Source organism: Podarcis vaucheri, assembly GCF_965113315.1.
Source record: "Podarcis vaucheri genome assembly, chromosome: 1".
In the NCBI taxonomy this organism is placed as follows: Eukaryota; Metazoa; Chordata; class Lepidosauria; order Squamata; family Lacertidae; genus Podarcis; species Podarcis vaucheri.
The window spans coordinates 63745453-63763603 of record NC_138759.1 but is presented as its reverse complement, the minus strand read 5'-3'; the positions used below and the strand labels follow the sequence as shown (position 1 = coordinate 63763603).

Genomic DNA, 18151 nt, shown 5'->3' with positions numbered 1-18151 from the left:
CTAATGGTGCATAATAAGTATTTCCATCTTCTGGATGTTCCAAAGAATTACTGGGACTCAAAATTAATAGCCTCACACGGAAAAATCTGTTATAGTTTAATTAGTTATAAGACTTTTGTGCTGAAGGCTCCGAGAAGGAAATAACATTTTTTAAAAAAAAGTTATAAATAATACCATTTTCATGCTCAAATGTTAAATGCTATCCATTTATTTTTTATTTTTTAAAAAGTTTCCTATGCCTCTGGAACAGCTCAAGCTTCTCAGAATTCTGAGGGCAAGAACGCCATGGATTTCTTCTCTCTGGCAGTTTTATGCATTTGAATGTTTGCTATTTCTGTTATGAATCTGATACTTTCTCTCTTTGCATGACTTATTTAAAATGATTGCCATTTGTTGACGACAGCTCTACTGTATTATCTGCTAGCTCCTATGGTATCTTGAGGATATCGAATTTCGTTTTTAGAAGAGGAAAAGCTTAATTTATAGGAAAACCTTGAAAATATATGAGCAGCTTTTGTGAAGGTTTTAATTTAATAACAGTCAAAGGATCTGACAAAGTTATATTCAGAGTAAGCAAAGGGAAAGTCTTCTCTATGGACTGGAGGAAAGTCATAATTCAGCCCACCACTCTCTTCCCTCCTGATTTTTATATAGCTATTATTCCAAAATCCCATTAAAAACCACAAATATTTGTAGAACACAATGCAACCAAATCATCTTAGAATACTATGGGCACTCTTCATGTAGATACAGGTTCCCTCATGCAGATCAGCTGAACTGGCTCTCCAGCATCTCCAATGGGTAGGTAGCAAGGTGGCAAAAATAGGATTGCCACAAAATAGGATAGCCATTCAGAGTAGCTAGGGAAACCCAGCCAGATGGGTGGGATATAAATAATAAAATGTATTATTATTTTCCCCAACAGAGCTGAGCCTTTAATAGCTGTGCAACAGGCAGATATTCAACAGGTGAAATTTCCCCCCACATTGCATTTCCTTGTTCCTGAATACCAAACATACCGAACTTCAGTATTTTAGTTAACTGTCTGACAGGAGAAGCTTGTAACCTACAGGGAGGCAAGTGGGTAGAGAGAATAGCAACAACTACAACCCCATTGCACAGCATGTGGTTTCATATGCAACACTCTTCTGGGTAGCACAACAAAGTTTTTTTTGTTTGTTTTTAACCTATGTTCCTAGTTGCCTAGATTGGGGCACAAGGCTTTTGGGGGGCAGAAGATGCCAGTACTGAATTAGATTTAATATCAGCCAGATGGGATCTTAAATTTCAAAAGTGAAAACAACTGCCGGGGTTGGTTCTGACTAGATTCCAATTAAAATCCAATTAGAATTCAATTAGCATCTAGTTTTGTAAGCGGTAGCAACACTGAATAGACTGCAAGCCATGACTAATGCATCATACTCATTAGGAGTCATCACTCCTTCAACTAATAAAAAATCTATAGTAAGGATCTACAGCAGCATGGCATCTATTAGCAGCAGTAGATACATTCAATAATTTGCTTTAAATCATTGTAAAACCTATCCCACAGGTCACAAACAAAAACAATGGGCTAGATTCAGCCAAAGTTAAACATTTTAAGGTCACATCGATTTCAATGCAGAGGGAGTTAATTACATTTTTAGCGCAGCCATTTAGCAGTACAATCCTTCATCTACTCTCAAGTTGTATTAAGTTCGATGGGAGTTACTTCCATGTAAGTGTTCAGGATTGCTGCCAACAATTCTTACCGTTGCCTGGATCGTGGCCATTGTTATTTTCAGTGTTGGTTGAGAAAATCGCCCTTGCATTGACTCAAGCTGAATTGAGATGTTGAAATTTGTCAGCTTATCACTTCTCATATAAGCTAGAATAACATTTTCACTTCTTTCCATAATGCAATCATTTGCAAAGCTTCTGCCTTCAGGAATCTATTTCTGTGTCAGTTTGGAGACCAGGGACTCTGTGTTGCAGAAGATTGTGGTCCATGTTCTACGGTGCTCAGTCAGTTCACGAAGAGTGCTAGCCAAGACTATTCTGCCGGGTTATCATACCTCATTATTGCCATAGGACACATCCAATATTCTCCTTAGCTATGTTTCTCTAGCCTTTTTCAGGTATTCACTGTGCATATATTGAGCACACAGAGAATAGAGCTGGGTTGTTATCACAGCTTACTGTTTCTGCCCTTCACGTGTCCTCTAGCCCCAGCCATTTGTGCCTTGTGTTCAACACAAGAGTCCCCAAGACATATGGCTATTCCAGGCCTCTCTGCACATTTGGTGTCAGCATGAAAGGAAGGTCTGAAAGAGGTATATTACATGGATGGGGTGTTAGGGGAGGGGTAGTACCTCAGATGGGGGGACATGTTGTGCTCCTTCTGGGTGTCCTGAACCCCTGGCTTACCAGGCAGCAAGTTCAAAGTCTGAAGGTTCAAAGTGTGAAGGTCAATCCAAGTAGCCAAGTCCAAAATCCAGCAGTCAGGATACAGTCCAGAGTCAAACCCAAAGCACAGTCCCATGGAGGCCCAGAAGCATCCAAGTCAAGGTCCCTCAACATGGACAGTTGAGCAGACACAGCACCCCAGCTCTGCTGCCCTTTTGTACTCTGCATGCTGATTGCAGCATCTGGGCTTGATGAGGCATGCAACCCTCACCTGTTCCAAGCCTACTCCAGCTGAGGAATCACACACCAAGCCCCACCTGGCCAGCTGGGGAGCTGGGCTCTGGGCCCTTGCCTCCCTCAGCCTCCTGGAGTATCCCATACGCTTCTCCTTCTGCCTCAGAGCCTGTCGTGTTTGTGAAGACAGGGCCCCCTCTGGCTCTGGTGATGGGTCCTGCTGTTCCGGTTCCTGTGCACTGACCCTCATCCCCTTGTCATCCTCAGTCACCCCATGAGTACTTCCTACACCAACCTTCCCTTCCCCATCCCCAGCTTGCCCCAGTGTGTCCCAGTCCCAGCTACATCCCTCGCTGGGATCCTCTTCCTGCTCCCCATTGTCCTGCCAGTTCATGACACTGGGGTAACTGTGGTTTCCACCTGCACTCTCACCTGTGGCTCTCAGAAGCTGTCAGCATGCAACTGCGGCCACACCCCAGGAACAGCTTCAACTGGCCATCTAAGTCAGCTGAGGGTACCCGATGGGTCTCTAGCCCTTGATGACAGGGACATCCCCTGCATGCGAAGACAGGCTCTTGTGGATTGAGCAGGCGGGATCAATAGTGAGTCCAATTGACCAGAAGGCAGTTTCTGTGCATGCTGTAGAGAAAAGTGAGGGGCAGATGGGGCTCATCAACCTGGGAAGGTAACACAGCTAGGAGAAGGAAAGCTCTAGTCCTAAACCTTTGCTGTCTTGTGGGATATCTTTGGGAATAGAAAAGGATAAGGAGTAAACTCTACACAAATCCAGGGTGGAGCCCCTAAGATAGTTGGATGGTGCCTTGTACACATTCTTCCAGCAACTCCTGTGGTCAGCTGGTGCCAAACATATTGCACTCAAGGCTTTTTTTCACTGGAACTCACTGGAACTCAGTTCTGGCACATCTCAGGTAGGCACCATTGCCATTCTAAAAGAACAAGGGACGTGTTTGTGGCTGCTTTGGTGCTGCTAACACATTGGTTTGACTTCATCCCCGGAGGTGCACTCCATTGTCTCTTGAGACAGATGGATTCCAGCTTTGTGACACTGGCACATTATCTTTCAGTAAAGCTCATTGCCACTACTGATCTTGTCATTTTGTCCTAGAAGATATCCATTGCTCTCCTTAGGCAAAATTTCTTTTGTAAATTGCCTTGGAGATCCTTCTGGTAGACAGACAAGAGATAAGAGAAAGACAGACAGACAGATGAAAAGGTGCCTGAGGAATCCCAGGTTTTCCTAGAGCATGGTTTCTACATTTTTGCTATAGTGCTGCATCAGCCTTATTTTTCAAGCTTCCTTTGGGGTAATAACACTTTCTCATAGCAAGGCCTGGTTATTTTAAGTCTGAGAAAGCAGAAGTAGCTGATCCTCCATAAACTGTCACCTTACATTAAAAGGCCCTGTAGGACAAACAGCATTACTGTGTAATTCACTAGAAAATTGAGTCTTCATGCTAGCTCATTTTTAGTCAAGCCAGAAAAATTGTACTGACCTATGATTCAGTGTTTGAAATGATGTAGAACAGTATCTGCTAAGAGCAATTGAGCTAAGAATTTCAGATTCATTCCATCCAGGATAAAGGCTGGATGCCCAGCAGAGAGATTTTCAAAAAAGCAACCTTAGAGTGTTAACACCACAAACACCAAGCTTTCTAAGGTAAGGTTATAACTACAAGAACAAAAAAGGTCACCTTTAATTTTGGCAAATGTAGAGCATAATATGCTTAGAAGAGCTATCCTTCTGTTTTCATTTTTAAAAGCTTGGGCTAATATTTACATTTCAATTCCAAAATTACTTTGGGTGACTTTATTGAAATCTGGTACTTCTGATTATTCTATTTAAATAAATGGAAACAGCTTCCATCAAAACTAGTTCAGCTGTTCAGTTTGCTTTTAACAGTATGAAGTGCAGTCCTGCCAAACTGTGCAAGGCTTTGAAGTCAATGTTCCACAAATGATGCCGTGAGATTTATTCTACAGCACTGTGTGCTTCTGGTTTTTGCCTCTTAACTTTTGCCCAGGCTTTCTTTTGACAGGAGCTGCATGACTTTGTCCTGCTCCTTAACCTTCTCCCTCTCCCCGCTCCCACTGTCCATGTGTTTGGGAAGGTCTGAAAAGGTTCCAGCTCATGGAATGTTTGGCAACATCAAATCTTCAAATCTCTCAATGTGTAAAATTATGATGAAGGGAGGAGAGAGAGATCTATGCAATGTAAGGTGCAAGGCCAATGGGAGGACTCTGCATCCCATTCAGCATGCTTTGCTTCATCAAACCAGTAACAAACAAAGGGGCTCGTCTTTCTAAAATTAAGCAAAACTGGCACAAAAACTTTCCCATTTGCAGGTGGCAAATCTGAAGCAAGGATTTGTAGCTGGGGATTATTTGCATATTTTTTTTGGGGGGGAATGGAGTTGCACTAAAATGTATCAGCTGGTAGGGGAGATTGTAAGGCAAAGTTTTGTACGGGGGCAAATTTATTTGCAAATTTCAAGAGGTTTATTGTGTAGCAGTGATACCACTGCTTTCTCTTTTCCTCTTTTGCTGCCCTTGGCTTCCTTCCAAGGTTGGCTACAGGTGTGATCCAGTTTGGGTGAAGGCAGGAAAGTATCAGAAGAGCAATAATGCGGCCATAGATAAGATGGAGGTTAGTCACTGGATCAAGAACATGAGGAGCAGAGGGCCATAGGCAGCAGTTATGGTCACCAGCAGGCTGGAGGATAGACACTGGATCAAGCAGACAAGAATTAAAGGGCCAGGGGCAAGTACAAAATTGGGAGCAGGCAGAAGGTCAACTTCCAAAACAGCAACAGAAGAGTGAAATGCTCAAGACAAGTTACTCAGACTGATGAATTGTCTTCGATGTATGTGTTCCAGTTGGTTTAGAGAGTCAGCTGATTATCTTCAGGCTGGAACTATAACTTTTGACTCAAAGACAGGGTGGCTCATCTGTGGGCTACAACTCCAACCATCTCTGAGGTCCATTGGCCATGTTAGCTGGTGCTGCTGGGAGTTGTATTATTACGCATCTGGAGGAACCATGCACTGGCCACTGATGCTCTAAGGTCTAGTCTTCCTGGCTTCCTGAAGATCCAGGATGCAAGGAGTAAGGTAGTGGAAGGCCCTGGTTTGAAACCTACTTCGTATGGCCAGTTCCCCCTGCAATGTCCCTGGACCAGTACTTTGTCTGACATTGTATTGTTCCAGGAGGAAAGGGAGGAATATAGGTGGCGACCAGGGGATATGGTAATAGCAAACACTTTAAAAAAAAAGCTGGCCTAGGTTTATATGTCAATGTTATGAACAAAGATGTCATTGAACCACATTTGGGTATTCTTCACTGCCACATGAACTAGACTTTTTGTTAGCGTCAATGAAAATGAAATTGATATATGTGGTCTTTCTGGAGCTGGAATTAAGGAGGGGGAAAGCAACCGATACTCAGTGTCACAACAAAACATGATTAATGCAGAATCCAGGGAAAGGATTCCACTACAGCTCAGAAATGAACATGCATGTGCAGAGAATTGTGGGTATGTTCCATTTCTTTCATGAAGTCACTTGTGCCCGCTTCAGGGCGAGACTAATTGCTGTTCCCTAAGACTTGCTGCACCAGCAAACAAATATTTAGAATGTGCATACGCAGAATGCTGTGCCAGCAAAATAGGGTATCTCCAGAAGCATTACATTATCAAAGCAAGCTCTGCAGCCAGGTGCATCAGTGCAATGCTTTTAGACTGGACTACTGGGATGGTGCGAAATGGTAGCAGCTCAATGAAATATCAGTTTGCCCTCTATAAGGACATACCATGAAGGCACTTATCCACAAATGCATGCAGTGCCCAAAGACAGCATTACTCAGCTGTAATGGAACGACTTTTCTTTCCATCTATGCTTTGCATGTGACCCATTGAGTCACCCACTGCTATTGTTCAAACTCATGTTGCCACACTGGCTCAAGACACATATTTCTATACTTAACTCTTCTCCCAGGCGTTTGATGGATTATGATCATTTTGCTGTCTATTGATGTTATTTTTTTTGCTGCTGAAGCTTTTACTGTTTTATTGGCTCTGTTTTATTGTGTGACTCGTATGTAATACATTGTTCTTTTTTCTTATTTAATGCCATGCATTAGGCCTTTTTAAAAAAGTTAAGTCACTAGGAGATCACACGTCAAGCAACCAATAAACTGTAATAATAACAGTAGTAAATAAGACATGTCTGAATTTATATTTGCTGTTCAAGTGGATGACTGACATTGGGGGGGATGTCTTCTCTATGTTGCCCTTGGTTCTAATTCTGCTGGGCAGAAGCAGGTCACCAGGTGGCGTGGAACCATCATGCTAGCTTTCCAGAGGGGTGAGATGCCAGAGGTCAGCATGATGCAAATGCACTAGCAAAGTCAACCCCGTGTTCCTGCTGCTGCATTTGCACCACACTGACCTGACCTTCACCTTGCCCCCTCACCCTCCCAGTAAGCAGCACTGACCCAACTGCCAGAAAGCTAGCACAGTGGCTCCACCGCAACTCAGTGAGCCTCTTCTACTGCTGGAGGATAGGCTGCTGTCAGGCTGGAACAGCTGATCCAGAAAGTAGCACAATTTGACAAATGAATAGGAGCACTGCATGGGAAACTTTGGATCTTTTGTCTTGATGGCAGGAAATCTCCATAAGGTTCCCAAGAAAGGAAAACAAAGTCCAAACAAAAAGTGACTTAACCCACAAGGGAGTTTTACCAAATAAAAAGCAAAAGGATACAAAATCAGTGTCAATATACTGAAGGTTATCCCAGAAGAAAAATGAGGAGGAAGAGTAGGGGAATGGCAGTAAGCCAAGGGCACCTCAGCTATTGTGTTTGTGTGAAAGAGAGGGGGGGTACTGTATTACTACTCAATCGACTGGAGTAAGGAGATCAATCCTTGGCAGCAGGGTAAATCAAAAAATCAGCAAGGACTGGCATTCCCAGGCAATGCTGGGAGCATCAAATGCAAAGGTGGACAGAATTCTGGGGCTTTGAGAAAGAAATGTAGGTAATGTAGCCTACCTTGATTTCAGCAAGGCATTCAACAAGGTGCCCCATGATATTCTTGTAAAGAAGCTGGTAAAATGTGGTCTTGACTATGCTACCACTCAGTGGATTTGTAACTGGCTGACTGACCGAACCCAAAGGGTGCTCATCAATGGTTCCTCTTCATCCTGGAGAAGAGTGACTAGTGGGGTGCCACAGGGTTCTGTCTTGGGCCCGGTCTTATTCAACATCTTTATCAATGACTTGGATGATGGACTCAAGGGCATCCTGATCAAATTTGCAGATGACACCAAACTGGGAGGGGTGGCTAACACCCCAGAGGACAGGATCACACTTCAAAACGACCTTGACAGATTAGAGAACTGGGCCAAAACAAACAAGATGAACTTTAACAGGGAGAAATGTAAAGTATTGCACTTGGGCAAAAAAAATGAGAGGCACAAATACAAGATGGGTGACACCTGGCTTGAGAGCAGTACATGTGAAAAGGATCTAGGAGTCTTGGTTGACCACAAACTTGACATGAGCCAACAGTGTGACGCGGCAGCTTAAAAAGCCAATGCAATTCTGGGCTGCATCAATAGGAGTATAGCATCTAGATCAAGGGAAGTAATAGTGCCACTGTATTCTGCTCTGGTCAGACCTCACCAGGAGTACTGTGTCCAGTTCTGGGCACCACAGTTCAAGAAGGACACTGACAAACTGGAACGTGTCCAGAGGAAGGCAACCAAAATGGTCAAAGGCCTGGAAACGATGCCTTATGAGGAACGGCTAAGGGAGCTGGTCATGTTTAGCCTGGAGAAGAGGAGGTTAAGGGGTGATATGATAGCCATGTTCAAATATATAAAAGGATGTCACATAGAGGAGGGAGGAAGGTTGTTTTCTGCTGCTCCAGAGAAGCGGACACGGAGCAATGGATCCAAACTACAAGAAAGGAGATTCCACCTAAACATTCGGAAGAACTTCCTGACAGTAAGAGCTGTTCGACAGTGGAATTTGCTGCCAAGGAGTGTGGTGGAGTCTCCTTCTTTGGAGGTCTTTAAGCAGAGCCTTGACAACCATATGTCAGGAGTGCTCTGATGGTGTTTTCTGCTTGGCAGGGGGTTGGACTCGATGGCCCTTGTGGTCTATTCCAACTCTATGATTCTAATGTGTATATCAGCAGGAAAATAACCCCGGCCCCTATCCCGGGCACACAAAATTCAGAAATCCCCCTACATTTCTAGTGGTAAAAAACACAAAACAAGGTGTCCACTAACGAGAATTTTTCAGAACAACAGAGATGGAGGTAGCAAGGACATTTCTGAAAAGGAATGATGTTGAGTGGGATGTCACAAAGGTGCCCTGATTTCGTTGAATGTGGCCGTAGCACATTCAAAAATAGCACAGGGGCTAAAGGGAGAGCTGAGGCTAGCTCAGCCAGTCCATTACCTCTATCGTTTGTTTTCAGCCCTTGCCAGCTTCACAACTATGGGAACTGTGAGACAAAATGGAAGCATGAGGACAAAATGGCAATACACAAGATCCTCATTTGACCTAGAAATCGTATATTATGCAAGCAGAACAAAATGTCTTCATTTCTGTTTTTTATGCCATTTAGTTTCTCAAGCTAGTTCTCTCTCTTTGAATTGCTTTCCTACTTGAGGCCTAGTTACACAGCCTGCTCTTCTTTTTTTTACTTCATCTTGCTGTCAGTGGTTATAAGTAGAAAAATCTCCATGTTTCATGTATGCTATGACTCAACCACAGAATCATTTTTTGTGTACCAGGGTCAAGTCCTGGAATATATAAATAAAACTGTGCCACTAACCTATGGAGAATGCACATCCTTATTGCTAAATATCCACTTACTGTTTTGAAGATGCATGTTGTATGGAGCAGGGCAGCCACCCAAGTTTGGCTCCTGGAACTTCTCTTTTTAGAAGCAAACAAAGGCTGCCCAACCACACCTGTCATTGCAAGCATACTGCATAAGCAGAAAATAAAAGCCTAACCCCTTAAAAATACATTCCTAGACTTCTCCCCTACTCTCTTTATGGTAGTTTTTTCCACTTCCTTTCCATCCTCTCCTATAAATGGGAACTATCCATTCCTTACCCTTACCCAGGAACTCAGTTGGGGAGTTTGTTCTCAATATTAATTTAGGTCCCATCTGCACTATACATTTAATGCAATATCATACCCTCAAAGAAACCTGGAATCTGACGTTTGATCATAAGAATTATTTGGAGATTTCTCTTCCCCTCAGAGACCTGCAGTTCCAAGGGTTTGTTGAGAAGAGGGATTGACTGCTAAACCACTGGGATAATTGTAAATCCATGAGGGGAATAGGACTCTCTTAACAGCACCCTTAACAAATTGCAGTTCCCGTGGTTCTTTGAGGGAAGCCATGACCAGTGGCGGAGCTTCATGCTCTGGCACCAGGGGGTGGAGAACAGGCGGGGGTGGGGCTGGCACGTGTTCTGGGGGCAGGGTGCGCCACCTGCGGGGGCAGGGCGCCCAGCGTGGGTGGGGGGCAGCCACGATGGCACCCTGCTGGGATTGCGCTGCGGGGACTGTGCGCTTCCCCCCACTCCTCTTCCTCCACCAGTGGCCATGACTGTTTAAAGTGGCATGATATTGCTCTAAATATATAGTGGAGATGGGAGTCCCAGAGAACACCATCCCTTCCTGTTCTGAAATGAGAGAGAACGTCTCCAGGTTTTCCACCCATCTCTCTTCCTTCTTTTCTGATCAAAATACAGTGGTACCTAAGTACTTAATTCGTTCCGGAGGTCTGTATTTAACCTGAAACTGTTCTTAACCTGAAGCACCACTTTAGCTAATGGGGCCTCCTGCTGCTGTTGCGGTGCCACAATTTCTGTTCTCATCCTGAAGCAAAGTTCTTAACCTGAGGTACTATTTCTAGGTTAGCAGAGTCTGCAACCTGAAGCGTATGTAACCCGAGGTACCACTGTAAAGACAGACTTCTAGGAAAGAGTAGGAGCTGATAGTGATTGGGGTTTTTTTAATTCACCTTCACCAGCAAATGGAGAAAAGCCAGCAAGAATGCTGGCGGTGTGGGCTAGGGATGGAAGTAGCTCTCCTGAGCTGAGGAGACTGAGATAGCAACACTCAGAAACAGATGCTCTTCTTCATGCACGATTTACATGTGGCACCACTGCACCCACATTTTTCTCTTTCCTGCCTACGCATAGGTAACCAGAAGGAGAACTGTTGAGAGATGACAGCATTAACTGTTGAGAGGTGTAGATGTCCCAATTTCCCCCAGGAAGTGGGGAGGCTGGGAGAAACCTAGGAAAAGTGAACAGGTGGCCATAGTGGTATCTAAGCAATCTCCTGCTGTGTTCCATCTTTGAAATTTGCTTTTAGGGTGGGCACTTTAAAGTGTGCAAGTGTACATGCATACACATAAAACAAACTGATGCTGGACAGTCTCTGTGCAAGAGAAGAAATGGGCACAAATTTGAGACCAAGAAGGGCAACACAAAAATGCCTGTACGGGGACATACGGGGGATATGGTGACCTTCCCAGCCATACAAACACATGAGTTTTGTTTCTCCTTCAGTTAGGAGAAGGAAAGCTGGGCTTTCCCACCTCACCTCAAAGAAAGGCGCCTGGGCAAATCTCTCATGCATGCACACACCATGAGTGGCAGAGGGAGGGAGGGAGGGAGGGAGGGAGGGGAGGCAATAAATGAACCTGCACTCTCAAAAGAGGAAACACCTTGGGGCTATTCAAGATCTGCCCCACTAGACCCCAAAAGAGCTTAGAGCTTAAGTTTTCTGCCTCCAGGCATGGCTCCTCAGAGAGAAGAGCAGGGAGAATGGGACAGAAGTCATACTTCCCTCCCTGAATCTGTCCATTTTTTAAAAAAAAAAACCAACAACAAGCAAACCTGTTTCCTCTTATTGGAGACAGAGGAGGGATCTACTGCTAGTGGTTTTTGTTACTTTCTAAGCAGGGAAGATGGACAGGAACCACTCAGTCACTAGAACTGTATTGAAATTATCATGGGTGACAGGACGAAGACTGGACCATGGCTTTGGAGGTTGAAGGAAGGGTCAGAATCTTGGCAGGGCTATGCCCCACTTTGCCCCTAAGATAAGCCTCCCCTGCATCAGCTATGGGTGGCTGGCTGGTCTGAGATACAGTGATAGTTCTGCCACTCTGCAGAGACTTGGTGGTGGCAGCAGCAACAGCAAACAGTTTGCCTTGTTCTGCCCAACACAAAAGGTACAGTAATAGCATCTTGAAGACATCCTATTTTGAAGTCTGAGTGAATCATTCACAGGGAATATTTTGTCAGCAAGCTTTTCCTTTCAACACACACAGAGGTTTAGCCAAATGGAAGTGCTAATTGAATTTGAAAATTTCAGTGGGTTTTCTTTTCTTTCTTTCTTTTTGGCAATATTTTTCTTGTCTTCACGATTCCCTCTAGAAGCAATGTCATATAATTCAGAGAGGAAAAATTGTAACGAACGCTTTAATGTGCTAGGAAATGAGTCCTTTGTAAAGGAAAATCAGTTCTTGAATTTTTTCTTAAATAAAATATTGTAGGACTAAATCACTTTCATTATCGTTTCAGTACTGGATTATCGCAGTGCACTCTGTGTGGTCTGCCTTGATTTCCTCTAGGTAGACCTTTGGGCCTGGTCTGGAATTTCCAGCTGGCGCAGAACATGGTGGCTACACTACTGATGGGGGCAGATAGCTGACAGCATGTGACACCATTGTTGAAACATTTGCACAGGTTGTCCATCTGCTACAAAGCCAGGTTCGTGGCTCTGCTATTCACTAACAAATCCCTTGAACAACTTAGGTCCAGCATACCTTTGGTGCCACCTGAATCCTTATATCCTAGCTCAGTCACTGAGATCATCTGCCTTTTGTTGTTTTCTGACTTGGGATGCATTCAGAAGGCATTCCATCTTCCCAACATTTCCTTGCCTCTTCATTTTTGTGTTTTATGTGATCTGTAACATGATGTAAAGGCTGTTTCTGGGAATCCGGTGGAATTCAGTGGAAGTTTAGTGCTGACAGATGTATTAATCCATTTGTGACCCTGTTTATTCGGAAAATGAAAGTGAATTTTGTGGTGTAACTATGTGATGAAATTTGGGGAAATATCCTGGCATGCAGTTCTTTCCAGCCCTTTAAAGTACAGAACCGCACAGAAGTACAGAGACGGAAAAGCCACAGTTCCCTAATGCTACAGGTAAAAAGGGAAAGGACCCCTGACAGTTAAGTCCAGTCACAAATGACTCTGGGGTTGCGGCGCTCATCTCAATTTACTAGCCGAGGGAGCCAACGTTTTGTCCACAGACAGTTTTTTCATGTGGCCAGCATGACTAAGCCACTTCTGGTGAAACCAGAGCAGCGCACAGAAACGCCGTTTACCTTCCTGCCGGAGCAGTACCTATTTATTTACTTGAACTTTGACGTGCTTTCGAACTGCTAGGTTGGCAGGAGCTGGGACCGAACAACGGGAGCTCACCCCGTTACGGGGATTTGAACCGCCTACCTTCCGATTGACAAGCCCAAGGCTCAGTGGTTTACACCACAGCACCACCCACCTCCCTTCTAATGCAACAGGTACTATAGTGTAAAAGGATTGTTAGAAATCAGAACAGAAGCACTAGCATTATAACCAGTAAAACCAATCCAAAAAATCCCACATCAGAATGCAGCCCTGGCAAGACATGTCTGGTGTCAGCATGAAACTGAGCCTTCAGTATCTGGTCTTGAAGAATGCTCTCACAACAGAGATTCAGCAGACATCTTATGTTACTTTTTTAACATTTGCAGCAAACATTTATATGCCAAGAACTGGCTTATGTAGAGAATTACAAGGGCTGGGAGAGAGATTTTACAGTTAGCCAGTGATCTGTGATTTAATATGTCTGTGTGATGTTTTTTGTTGTACGCTGCTTTGATTTTTTAAAAAAATAAAATTGCAAAATGTAAGTATTTTCATAAACAAATAACTGGAAACTTAGACTTTATTTAATAATAATAATAATAATAATAATAATAATAATAAATACTCATATATGTTAGTATGCATAACTTGCACCATGTTTGACTCCCTCAGTCTTCCCACTTCTTACTAGAAATCTTTCTGTTTGCATCCCAAATGTGTGTGTGATAGTGGCAATTGTTTAGTAGAGAGACACTCTCTCTTTTGTGTTGGATGTCTTGAACTTTTGGGGAAAGCAGGCTATAAATCTTTCAAAAGAAACAAATATTTCCATATGTCCAGGTTGAAGTCCCTTTTCAGCAAAAGCCCTGGGGAAATTTACAGCCATTGATGTGTTACCTCGCTAAGTAGCATCTAAAGACAGTGTGGGTGAGAGAGAAATTAAAATTCCAGTATTCTAATGTAAGCGGGACGCCGGTGGCACTGTGGGTAAAACCTCAGTGCCTAGGACTTGCCAATCGCATGGCCGGCGGTTCGAATCCCAGCGGCGGGGTGCGCTCCCGCCGTTCGGTCCCAGCGCCTGCCAACCTAGCATTTCGACAGCACCCCGGGTGCAAGTAGATAAATAGGGACCGCTTTATAGCGGGAAGGTAAACGGTGTTCCGTGTGCTGCGCTGGCTCACCAGATGCAGCACCGTCACGCTGGCCACGTGACCCGGAAGTGTCTGCGGACAGCGGTGGCTCCCAGCCTATAGAGTGAGATGAGCACACAACCCTAGAGTCTGGCAAGACTGGCCCGAACGGGCAGGGGTACCTTTACCTTTACCTTTATTCTAATGTAACAAGAACAGTGGCTGCTCAGCTACAAGCTTCCGCAGATTTAAATTCATGATTCATTATCAAAGGCATACATACTGAGAGAGGAAATAAAAGTCCTGTGCAAATCCTTGAGTAAACAAGGTGCTTTGTCCTCAGTGCTGGGCTGAATTTTAGCTCCAATGGGAGAAGATTTATAGGCCTCTCACTACCAGCTCTGAAAGCTCTTCCCCTGCTTCTTTTTTCAGCCTCTCTGTTTTAATCCCAGGTCAACCATTTTGTTGGGCTCAGAAAAACATGGACTATAGAGCTTGCAGCTGCTCAGCAACTACAGAATGATCTCCAAATGGCTTCCTCAATAGCAGATTGATGCAAATAACAATATGTTGCATAGGAATGTGATCTATTCACCTCTGAAGCCAAGTCTCATGCAGCAAGATGAAAGCACTGCCAATATGAAGTACTCAAACATACTTTACTATATCAGATTGGTCTTGTTTGTGTTTATTATCAGCCTTGAAGAAATGGGCATGGATAAATAAGCTTTTTGATGGGCTTACCAGAAGCAGGAGAGAGAATTCAGGGGTGCACAGTTGTGCTAAGATAATGAAATCAACTTAACTTCATAGGGATGCAAAAAGGCTGACATGTATCATTTGTCTCATAAAAATATTTTCAAAGATAAACTTACATCTTCCTGTTATTCTTCCAAAGGTTCTTCATTCATCCGCTGTTGAAGAGGGGATAATAAATGTATTGACAATAGTCACAATCTTCATCAACTTACCTTTATTCATTTTTATGTCATCTCATGATAAATTTACATTTCCCAGGACTCTCTTAATAAGCTGCCATAGCATAACAGAGAGAAACAGAGGAGGGATGGAGACCGAAAGAGTGGCTGAACCAATACCTCTCTCCTTCCCCCACTGCTGGTGCTGTAACTGTAGCAGTAGATTGGAGTATGGGAGGGTGGAAGGAACTATTCTCTAGCTTGGATAAAACTGAGCTTGAAAAGCACACAAGGAGAGTCCACAATCTCTGAGGCAGTCTGTTCTACGGTTGAACAGCTCTTACTGACAGAAAGTTCTTCCTGATGTTTAGCATCCTTCCTTGTAACGTGAATCCATTGGTTCAAGTCCTACCCTCCAGAGCAGGAGAAAACAAGTTTGCTCGATCTTCCATGTGACAGCCCTTGAGATATTTGAAGATGGCTATCACATCTCCTCTCAGTTTCTTCTTTTTCAAGCTACACATGCCCAGGTCCTGCAGCGTTCCTCCAGCTTCCTGCTCTCACAGTGCCTGTGGGAAGCCCGAAAGCAAGACCTGAGCACAACAGCACCCTCCCCATTTGTAATTCCTAGACAGCAGCATCCAGAGGTCTACTGTTTCCAACACTGAAGGAATGAATTGGAAATAATGGCTGATTGGTTAGAAAGATCTAAGGAATACGCTGCATATCTAAATTCACACTTTGGTTAGTCCGGGGCTTATTCAGAAGCAATAAAAGGTGTAAAATAATAATGCAAATTAAGAGGCTTGGGATAATGCAGACATTGCTACTCACATTAAACGGTTTATATAGCACATGTTTGTATCACACTTAATACATGAGAAATTATCGTGCAAGGTACGTCATAACCTTGACTGAAACTACAAAGTCTCATGGATGGCAAAATGATTAACAACATTTTTAATATGGCATTGTCATCCAGCATTTTATTTTCATTCATTCCCTTACCATTCTCTTCTTTCCCATTTGAAAGAAAGACGAATTTGCAGTTTTGTTGTTTCTGCAGTCCATGGCTAGAGCATTTAAAGGGCTGTCAGTTACATAAGGTGTTTTCATGGTGCTGTGAATTACAATAGGTTTGTTGCTGCGCTGCAGTTTTTAAAATAAATTATCAGATTGTCATATTTAATTTCCTCCTTGTTATTTCCCAACTCCATGGGTGCTCACGACATTTTCTACACCAACCTCTGACATTTCAGGCAAAAGGGAAAACAAAACAAAAGAGGGAAATGTTCAAAACTATATGGCTTTGTTTGTCAAATAGAGAAAACAAAACTTTCCAAAGGAGATTCACATAGCTGCAACAGAAGCTGAAGCATGGCTTAAGCACAATACAAGCAAACTTTGATGTATACCTTCCCACCTCAGAATTCATATTCCCAGCATGTTTGCACTCCTGTCTCAGTGGCATCTACGCTGGCTTGATCATGTCCACAGAATGGAATATGGCAGGATCCCCAAGGACGTGCTCTACAAGGAACTGGCTTCAGGCACCAGGCCCATTGGGAGACCAACTCTGTGTCTGCAAACGTGACACGAAGGCTGGCAACATTAACCCTGCCATGTGAGAATCCCTTGCAGGCAACCACAGTGCCTGGAGACAGTCATGTTGAGCATCCGCAGCAGTGACCAGAGGAGGAATGACCACTGGGAGGAGACCAGAGAGAAGAAATGCCATGGTGCATCTGCAAGCACCACCACCAGGTGCCTTCATCTATCTCATCTGTAAAGAAAACATGCCTCTCTCGTATTGGCCTGTACAGCCACAACAGGCACTGTAACTTCCCAACAGTTTGACAACACCCCCAAAGGCATACTCCTCCATTGTCTCCTGAGACAGAAGGATACCAACAACTTTGCCTCAGAATCACTGGGACCATTAGCAGTACACCAGCCATGTACTGTGGTCTGTTAGGTGCTTAGTAGGTTTTCTGGTCTACTATCAGGTGCCATTTTCAATATAACGAGCAAAATTCACTGCAGTTTTGTGCTAATATAAGGATTGGTGCTAATGCAAGAAGATTTTTCCGTCTCCATGTGTCTGCACTATTGCCAACTGTGCCCTGGGGGGTGGGGGCATGGTGCGTATGACCCAAGGTGCTTATGAACCATTTTTTTAAAAGGAAGTGGGCAGAAAGGGAAAGAACTGCCTAGAATCCTAAAACTGAGTACAGTGGTACCTCGGCTTAAGAACTTAATTCGTTCTGGAGGTCTGTTCTTAACCTGAAACTGTTCTTAACCTGAAGCACCACTAATGGGGCCTCCTGCTGCTGCTGTGCCGCCGCTGCACGATTTCTGTTCTCATCCTGAAGCAAAGTTCTTAACCCGAGGTAATATTTCTGGGTTAGTGGAGTCTGTAACCTGAAGCGTATGTAACCCGAGGTACCACTGTTTGAGTAATAGTGGTGGAGGAGAGCTGAAAATAATGCCAATATATTTCATATCTAGCAACCAATGTTCCCCTTTAGTTTCAGATAGTATATGGATAGACAAGTCTAAAATGCCCAGGACACAAATTTTCACGTCCCTCTAGCAGCTATGGTAGCTCATTTACCAGAAATAATGTATTCAATCTGGAAGTGTATACTTCAGGCATCCCCAACCTTCGGCCCTCCAGATGTTTTGGACTACAATTCCCATCATCCCTGACCACTGGTCCTGTTAGCTAGGGATCATGGGAGTTATAGGCCAAAACACTTGGAGGGCCGCAGGTTGGGAATGCCTGGTATACTTGATTCTGACCAAACTAAGCCTCCTGGTGTATATTGTGGAAAAGGAAAGAGACCTGCCATCAAGCTCGTGTTAAACTTGCACATAGCCCATTTGTGTAAATAAAGGCTTGTGTAGAAGCATTGCTAGGGGTATTTCACCCCAAGGCATTCACGATCAGAGTTTCTTTTAAATTTAAAGTGTGTGGTGGTTTAAAACTATCAAAGCAAGACGAAGTATTAA

The 18151-nt window shown here is 43.8% G+C and overlaps 1 protein-coding gene across 1 annotated transcript in view; it reads right to left on the bottom strand.

Annotated features, from left to right (window-relative positions):
* The window catches only part of LUZP2 (leucine zipper protein 2), a 325887-nt gene extending 310674 nt beyond the window's left edge, over positions 1 to 15213 (bottom strand). The window contains exon 1 of the mRNA XM_082200692.1: positions 15194 to 15213. The gene's annotated coding sequence lies outside the window, so the exon portion shown is untranslated. The remainder of the gene's footprint in view (positions 1 to 15193) is intronic.
* Between the last annotated feature and the right edge of the window lie 2938 nt (positions 15214 to 18151).